This window comes from Pinus tabuliformis, chromosome 8 (assembly GCF_031772625.1).
Source record: "Pinus tabuliformis cultivar Carrire ecotype Pingquan chromosome 8, CPIR1, whole genome shotgun sequence".
NCBI classification, from domain to species: Eukaryota; Viridiplantae; Streptophyta; class Pinopsida; order Pinales; family Pinaceae; genus Pinus; species Pinus tabuliformis.
The window spans coordinates 1,834,369,864-1,834,378,553 of NC_142294.1; positions in this window are offsets into that span (position 1 = coordinate 1,834,369,864).

The following is an 8,690-nucleotide window of genomic DNA, read 5'->3' on the forward strand; positions in this document are numbered from 1 at the left end:
GTAAAAAACAATTTAAACACTCTTATAATTGGATTTTTTGGAAAAAAATAACTAGACTAGAAATAAAAATGACTTTTGCAAAAATAACTTTCATGAAAATATAACCTCAATAAACCAGATTTTTAAATTCATAAAGTGTAAATAAATTGGTTTATATAAAAATTAATGAATTTAAATTTCGTGGGAAGTTTTAGTGAGCCATCTATAATATTTTTGATCTAAAATCTCAGAAGTTAACTAATCATCCAACATGTCACGAATGAGCTAATCATATTTTTCACATCCTACCCTAAACTCAACCAATAAAATTGGTTCTTCATCGAATGGGTTGATTTGATATGATAGCAGACATTGATGCATATGGTACAACTGAGATATGACGTGCAGATGCATATGGTTCAACTGACATATAACTGACCACCTGGACTATGTATCCAGATTGGCAGTGATCTTAATGTGAACTTGGTGACCATCTAGAGCTAGTCCCTTTGGCTCTTCAGTGATTTTGTTCACTAGGATTGTTGGTTAGAAATTAATGACAAGGTTCCAGTTTCTGGATTTTGGAAAAACTAAATCAGTGTAGATACAAAAGGAAATAGTTTTGCAGACATCATTGTAAGAGTTATTTTCTTTCACAGTGGAAGTGGAAGTTATAATAGTAGCAGTTGTTTTTTCTTCTTCTATAGTTATTCTATGTTATAGTAGTTGTTGTTTTTTAGATTGTATGATCTCACTCTGTTGTTGTTGTTATAATATTTGGTGGGCTCATTCAAAAAAAATAATCTTGCAAACATCATTGTAAAAGTTATTTTCTGTTATAGTAATAGTTGTTTTTTCTGTTATGAACCCAAAAAAGAATTGAATCCACCAATAAAAAATAACGGTTATTCTTAAAATTTGTACAAGTAGTTTCACTTTGGACAGCTTGTCCACATATTCAATGTATATCCGTCATAGACGAGGCACAGTGACTACACTCCGTTGTATACGCAGATCAACTGAAAACCAGGAAGCAGAAACCAGTTGGAGCCCGCAGATCCGCAGTAACACATGGGTTGTGAAGTTGATTCCGTGGGAGAGAGTGTTTGTGTCATCGTGTGGCACACGTACATTGAAAATAATACCCGAATTCCGTGCTCAATGGATTTATATGTCATCACATCAGATATATACACACTCATGACTGGAGATGATTTTTTTTTTTTTAATGAAAACTATCATATTCTATGGACTGAGATATATGCTGCAGTATTTCGATATTATCACTTGAATTGTATGTGAGGGAGTCTACCACAGTAGAGATGAAAATAAACGTAAAAATAAAGAAGTGTGGTATGGCAGTGTAGTTCTTGCTATTGGCATTGATGACCGTTTGTGTAATGTTGGGAACAATCAATAAACACAATATATCTAGACATTGATTACTATATATTATGGAATGTATATAATTTTATATTGAGTTAGTTTAATTATTATAAGATAATTTTGGTATATTTTTATGTTAAATTTGTTTTTATAGTAAATTTGAGTTTTATAATTTACATAATTAATGTTTAATTTTTTTAAGAAGTTAAATTTATTTAAATATATAATTTTGTAAAAAATTTATTGACTCATTTCAAATTAAAATAATAAAAACATTTCTCAAAAACAAATCATATTAAATAAAAATTAGCATGTGTAAATCAAATAAATTTATGATTTCTAGGAAAGATTGAGATTTTTTTTTTCCTTTTCGAAAAAAGCATAATATATTATATTATATGATAGAATACAAGATATAGACATCATTTGTCAAGTCCATGATATCATTCAATCCATCTGAGTAAGCATATCATGCTTCCCAATCCAAAGAACCCATAACATACAAAATACAGAAAGAACAATCAATAGGCCCAGTGCTATTTCGAAATTAAAAGGAGATAGACAAAGATAATTACAACAAAACATTCGGCCAAATAAGGAAGTACATGGTTTATCATATACACCTCCAATCCATCCACCCCTGCAAGAGAGCAAGTAGCTTGTCCATCCATCCATGCAAGAGTGCTGACAGATATAATAGTAGTAGACATACAAAAAATATACAAAAAAAAGAGGGGGAGATAGAAATTACCTAGGGAAAGGAAATTCACCAACATCTATAACATTGTGGCCTAGAGTTATTTCAATGTGCATATTACCAAAATTACCTTGTAGTCCCCTCTTTGAAAGATCATCAACATCTTTGTTTTGTTCTTTGCCTATGTGCATAATTGTAGAATTTTTGTGTTGATTCCATAGAAGACCAATTCTCCCCAGCGATCCAAGGAGCAATGGATTGTTGATGTTTGCACTAGCCTTTACTTGATCGATGATAATCTTGGAATCCACATAAATATGGATATCATGGATATTAAGGAAATTGGTGAACCATAAAAGACCCCATAAGGCCATTGCTTCTGCCCTAGTATTAGTACCACTTTCCCCATTCCAGTGAATCCTGTATGCCAATTCATTTTAAATGGCAATCCAAAATCCACATCCACAAGTATTCCTTTGTGCAACACCATAAAAAAAACCTATTGGATATTCCATTAGTCTCCCAATCCGCTTGTGTTGAGAGTTTTTGGAGCATGTATCATGAGAAGTGTGCATGGAAATATTTGTTATAGTTCTTTCAAATAGCATATTGAAATCCTCTGTAGAATTTTGAAAAATGCACTTGTTTCGCCATTTCCGTATTGCCTAGAAAAGAAAAAGTGGATTGGATCTCTCTGCATGCAGTCTTCTGGGTGCTCCACCACTTCATACAATCTACAATGCAATCGTGTTGTATATAAGGAAAATCGATATGAGATGACAAATTTTTCCATACCAGAACCATATAATGACACTTGAGAAACATGTGATTGTTGTTTTTCGCGTCCATTCTACATATAGAAAAAATACTAGGACCATGCCACTACCGCTTCTAAAACTTCTCCCATGTGAGATTTTTGTTATGGAAGACCAACCATGTGAATAGGATAATTTTATTTTGGTCCTGAAAAATGTGTATAAGACAAGCTACTCCCCTTGATGTGCATCCCATCACAAAGAAAATGATAAGTATCAGCAACAATAATGTTTCCAGACTTCATCTTCCTTGACCAAATAAGGTTGTCATGTATCCCTACACGACAAATACCAAGATGTTTCATGCCAGCGACAATCTGGTTCCACTCCAGGTCCATCTGCCCAACCAGACCCATCTCTTGTGCGCTTTTCCATACAGGGCAGGGACCCCGCCAATATGCTATAGCTTGACTCCAGAAATATATGCCACGACCATTTAAGTATTGTATGAGCCCCACAGAGATATTACAGTTGATGCCAACACCCATAATCTGGTCAATGTCGATAAGGATCCTATGGCCCGATCCCATAGACCACACAAGAAGTTGTAGAAATATTTTTGCAAGCTTGTGAAAGTTAAGCGAGATTGTTGATCCATGTGGGGAGCCAACAGTGCCTTTACGGTAGGTACCAAAAAAGAAAATCATGGTCTTTAAGATATTTATGTTTGATGACCCTACTCCAAGTGCCAGTCCCAAATATACCCCTCCATAGAGATTTGATCAGTAACGACCATCCAAAACGACGAAGATCCATTACCCCCCAACCACCCATGGCCTTTGGAAAAGTAATGTTGGACAACTTAACCAGATGAAATTTCTTTTGCCCATGACTCCCCCCAAATGAAATTAGCCATGATTCGATTAAGACAGTTAATGATGGTGACAGGAATATGAAAAAGGTGTGCCCAGTATACCCCCAATTGAGTGAGAACAACTTGGGTAAGGATAACCCGACCCCCAATGATAGACATCTAAATTCCCATCCAGATATCTTTTTAAAAAAGTGGTCCACAAGCCATTGCCAATCGGCAATCCTGTAGCTACATGGTTTGATATGGTACCCAAGGTACTTCATACCATTTTTCATCATCTCCGCCTCTATACCAAAAAGGTTTTTAATATATGCAATTATTTCCATGTCACAACATCCATGAAAAATAATAGAATTTTGAACATTCATATGCAAGCCAGTGGCATTAGCAAATTTCCTGAAAATATGAAAAAGACACAACCATGCAAATCAATTTAACATACCCAGGATGAGTACATCATCGACAAAGAAGCCATGTGATATTTTGATGTTGTTCCCCATATATAGAGCCTGGAGTTGATCATGCACCACCACATTTTTGATATGCAAGCTTAGCCCATCCATTGCCAAAATGAATAAAAGTGGAGAAAGGGAGCAACCTTGACAAAGTCCCCGGCTAGCCCAGAAGAATTGAGATGGGTATCCTTTGATACTGACAACATAATTGACATTTATTACACACACCATTATCCAATCAAAACATCTAGGTTGTAATCCAATTTTATAAAGAACCAGTCTGAGATACCCCCAATCCAGACAGTCGTATGCCTTATGTAAATCCACCTACATAATGGAAGCGTTGAGTTGTTTTGTATGTATCGAATGCATACATTCTTGTGCATTAGTGATGGCATCATTAATTTTTCTGTCTTGTAGGAACCCATATTGTTCTGGAGATATATGACACAATAATATACTCCACATACGACCAACAACAGTTTTTGATATGACTTTGTAGATGAGGTTACACAGTGATATGGGATTGAAATCTGCGAAGTAGGATTATGGGCAACGCTTTAGGATAAGAGCAATGTATGTGGAATTTATGATATGGTGTCTATTACCCGTGACCCTCGATTCCTCCACCATGTCCAACAGGTCATTTTTGAAAAGATCGAAGAAATGTGTAAATAGTTCCACCGTCCACTTGTCTGGCCCCAGACTTTTATCGCCTTTGAAAGATTTAAGAACCTCATGTAGTTCATCTTTTATGACCTTCTTGAAAAGTGCAACATTTGAATCCTCATTGTACATAGAAGGAAATGGATCAACCCCCCATATGATATCTTCTACTACAATACCCTCGTTACAGCCATAAGCTGTCTAGAAGTTTTTAGGGTCCCACCCTAACCCCCTTATTTATGTCATGGGATCACGTCATAGTCTAGAGTCAATAAAGCCCATATTAATATTTGTAAGTGGTTAACCCACAATTAATGACGGGACCACAGTTAGTTGCAAATGGGCAGTAGTATTAGATAGATGGTATTAATAAAACCCACGGTATTGGCCCGTGGTATTGCATGTAGGAGTCATATATAAAGGATAGAGACTCCCTGCGAGGGGTATCATGTCTTGTTTTTGTAATCGAGCTCTGCTCTATTGGAGGTTGCCCCTCGAAGAGGCCTGTGAACATTTCTCTCTGAATAATAAAATCATTGCTATTCTGTGTTCTGGGTATCTTTTTTTCGTATATTCTGTGTTTGGGTATTACTTTGCAGGTTAAGAGCATAACAGAAGTGGGAGAAAATGACTTTACTTATATCCTCCTACGACTGAATATATTGTCCATCAGTATCTTTTATCTCCCATATAGAATTTATGTTGTGCGTGTGATTTGCATATCGATGGAAGAATTTTGTGTTTCGGTCCCCTTCCTTGATCCATATATCCCGGCTCTTCAAGTGCCAAGTGGCTTCCTCCATAGTTAGGAATTGTTTCCTCTTTAGTTCTAGGGCCTAATGCGAGAACGGGTAGATTCTGGTAGATTGTTGGTAGCCATACAAGGGCATAAAGCATCCAGTTCACATTGAATATCATTTAGTTCCTTTTTCAAACTCTTAGTCTTCTGCTTCTGCCAAGATTTAACCTTCTCATGAAGGATATCCAATTTGTTAAGGATGTGAACCATAGGAGATGGTCCCTTAGCACGTTCACGACTCCATGTATTTTTCACCAATAAGTTAAAGTCTGGGTCATCTAACCAGGGCCTATTGAATTTGAAAGGCATGCCCAGGCGAATGTCCACCCTCCTCCATTGTAATATAATGGGTCTATGATCAGACAAAAAGTTACTAATAACCTCCACTTGGACATCACCAAGATGAGCCACCAACCGCTCGTGCATTAAAAAATTATCCAGTCGCTTTGCAACATATGCCACTCCAGCTCGACCATTGTCCCATGTGGGAGCCATTTTAGCAAGACATATATCCACAAATTTATGCTCCAGAATCATGTCGCGAATCATCCCTGACAATGGATCAATCTTCTTGGAGCATCCCCATACTTCGTCTAAACCAATAGTACAGTTTAAATCCATAGCAATTGTTGGAGAGGTAAATCCCCTCTGCGGACAGAGGCGATCCCACTAGCCCAAAATGGGTCTAGCAACAATCAAATCACGCTACTATGCAAGTTCCTAGTTGCATAATGAAAGTGGATTACGAGAACCAACCTGGAGTCCAACGCTAATGTCGAAGAAGAGTTGATACTCCCGTTCCCTTGCTCCGGCAGGTCACAATCCTTGCGATCCCCGCGTATGGATACCTGCACATGCAAAGAACGAAGCGAATACAATCATAAAATCCACTAAAATACAACTATATTTCAGTCAGAAAGGAAATAAACCAAACATTATCATGATGAACAATGAGATTGGAACCATAACAGTAGTCGTTTATTAATGAATAATCAACAGAGAAAGATACAACCAAGGTTCTGACGTTGAACCTCTCCTCTGGCTGGGCGAGCAGCTATGTATATCTTGCAATAGACCTTCTCTCTCTCAGACTTCCGGCAGCATAACCTCCCTATGCTTCAAGACTCTTACTATCACTCAAGACAAGCATAATCACAACTAGCATTACTCAAAAACTAGCTTGTCTAATGCATGAGGACAGACTTTTATAGATGGAGAAAGGAGGAATATACAATGCATCAGGACACCCATTGTGGATTGGCATTATCCCCGAAAAGCCACTGTGGATAGATGTCAAGGATAGATGATGACTCTTGACCTCTATCAGATAAACTTTATCCTCAAAAGACTTCGTGATCTAAAGGGAAAAAACATTAGGGCGCGCGTTTGTCAAAAATCATTACCAAACTTGGTTGGCGCGGGTGTTGTTCTGAGACAAAGCGCCAATGGTCGCACCCCCTTTTGAGGATCTCAGTGATTGGCGCGGGTAAGACATTGTGGACCCACGCTAATGGGAAAAGGGCACTTTTCAGGGATATTTTGCAGAAGGTGTCTTCAGGGAACATGAAGTACATACTCAGGGGAACATAATGCAAGTGTTTTTAGGTTATGTCACTGCTCACAGGTCCCAGAATGCGTCCTCCAACGTACGGAAACAGGGGTAACAGGGACGGTGACCAATGGTGACAAATTACTGTGTAACAGATGCCCCCTAAAGCATGAGGCCCGAGAGAGAGAGAGGGGTGAAATGCTTTACAAGAACACATGTAGCTGCCGCCGAGAATCTGCATTAAGAGATACAACTGATAGCTCAAGTACACGATATATGTGGTATGGTCGCAGCCATCCATAAGAGAGTACATGATAATCTAGATCCATAGTATGGACGCAGCCATCTGGTTAGGATCAATGAATCGACTCAGGTATGGTCGCAGCCATCCAGTGAATGAGTCATGTATCAAGAATCACGCCTGGATTACAATAGACACAATCCAGGGTCTTGCGCTCCATCTCGACCCGAACAAAAGTACAAGTTCAAGCATGCGAATATATGAGCTGAAGTCGAACATGCATGAACATCGTCTGATTACCAGTCAATATTGGAAACTGTTAACAGACGCGAGAGGTACCACCAATAATGACAATGGCCCTCAAGGTACTACAGGTACAATCTACAACGTGCGAATTAGTGATCTGACGTCGAACACCCGTAGAATCATTCGATCGGAGGCCATTGATGAAAACCTCACGTCGAACACGAAGAACCTGCCATTGAGGCATGCAGGCTCCAAGGCAACGGAAGGGAGTCTCTAGATCAACTTCCTGGATAATGAGCTGAAGTCGACAGGAAGTGACCTTGATCGAAGGTGGGCCATAATGTTTCCCACATCATCGACACGAGACAGAGAGATAATGTTGTGAATCAAGATTGTGCGAGCTATCAGAGAGAGGTTGTTTCTTTGCAGAGGTCAACTTCTCTTGAACATATCGGCGGCACGACAGTGGAATTGGCAGTATTTGACATCAATGTATCAGAGGTCATGGTGACGAGGCAATGAGCAGATGAGCGGTCAAACAGGATTACCCAAATCCACGGAGGCAAGTGAAAAAAATGAGATGAGATATCCCCACCCAGACACGAAAGTAGAGAAGTGCCATGTTCAAGAGCGACATACTGCCGACACGACGGTAATTATGGTTCCTATTTTTCCCCCGCCATTTCTGGCGAGTACCCCAATTATTTTTAACAAGCTTGATGGGGATAGCATATGCTTGTAGTGCGTCATCTTGACAAAAACCGATGTCATCAGGGTTTAACGAGTCTGACAAAGGAAGAACTCGGCGTCTTTTCATGTTTAGAGAGTTTGAAAAGACAGCAGAAAAGGAAACTCCAGGGGTGCTCTTTTTCGTAAAGTTGTGTCTCTCGAGCCCGAAAAAGTATAAAACAATGCTCGAAAGAACCGCCCGACCATTACAATCGAGGAGTACTTTTCATAAATAGTGATTTCGACCTGAAAAAGTAGAAAAGCGATCAAAACCACGTCGTTTCGTAACCATTAACGAGTTTGAAACGACAAAA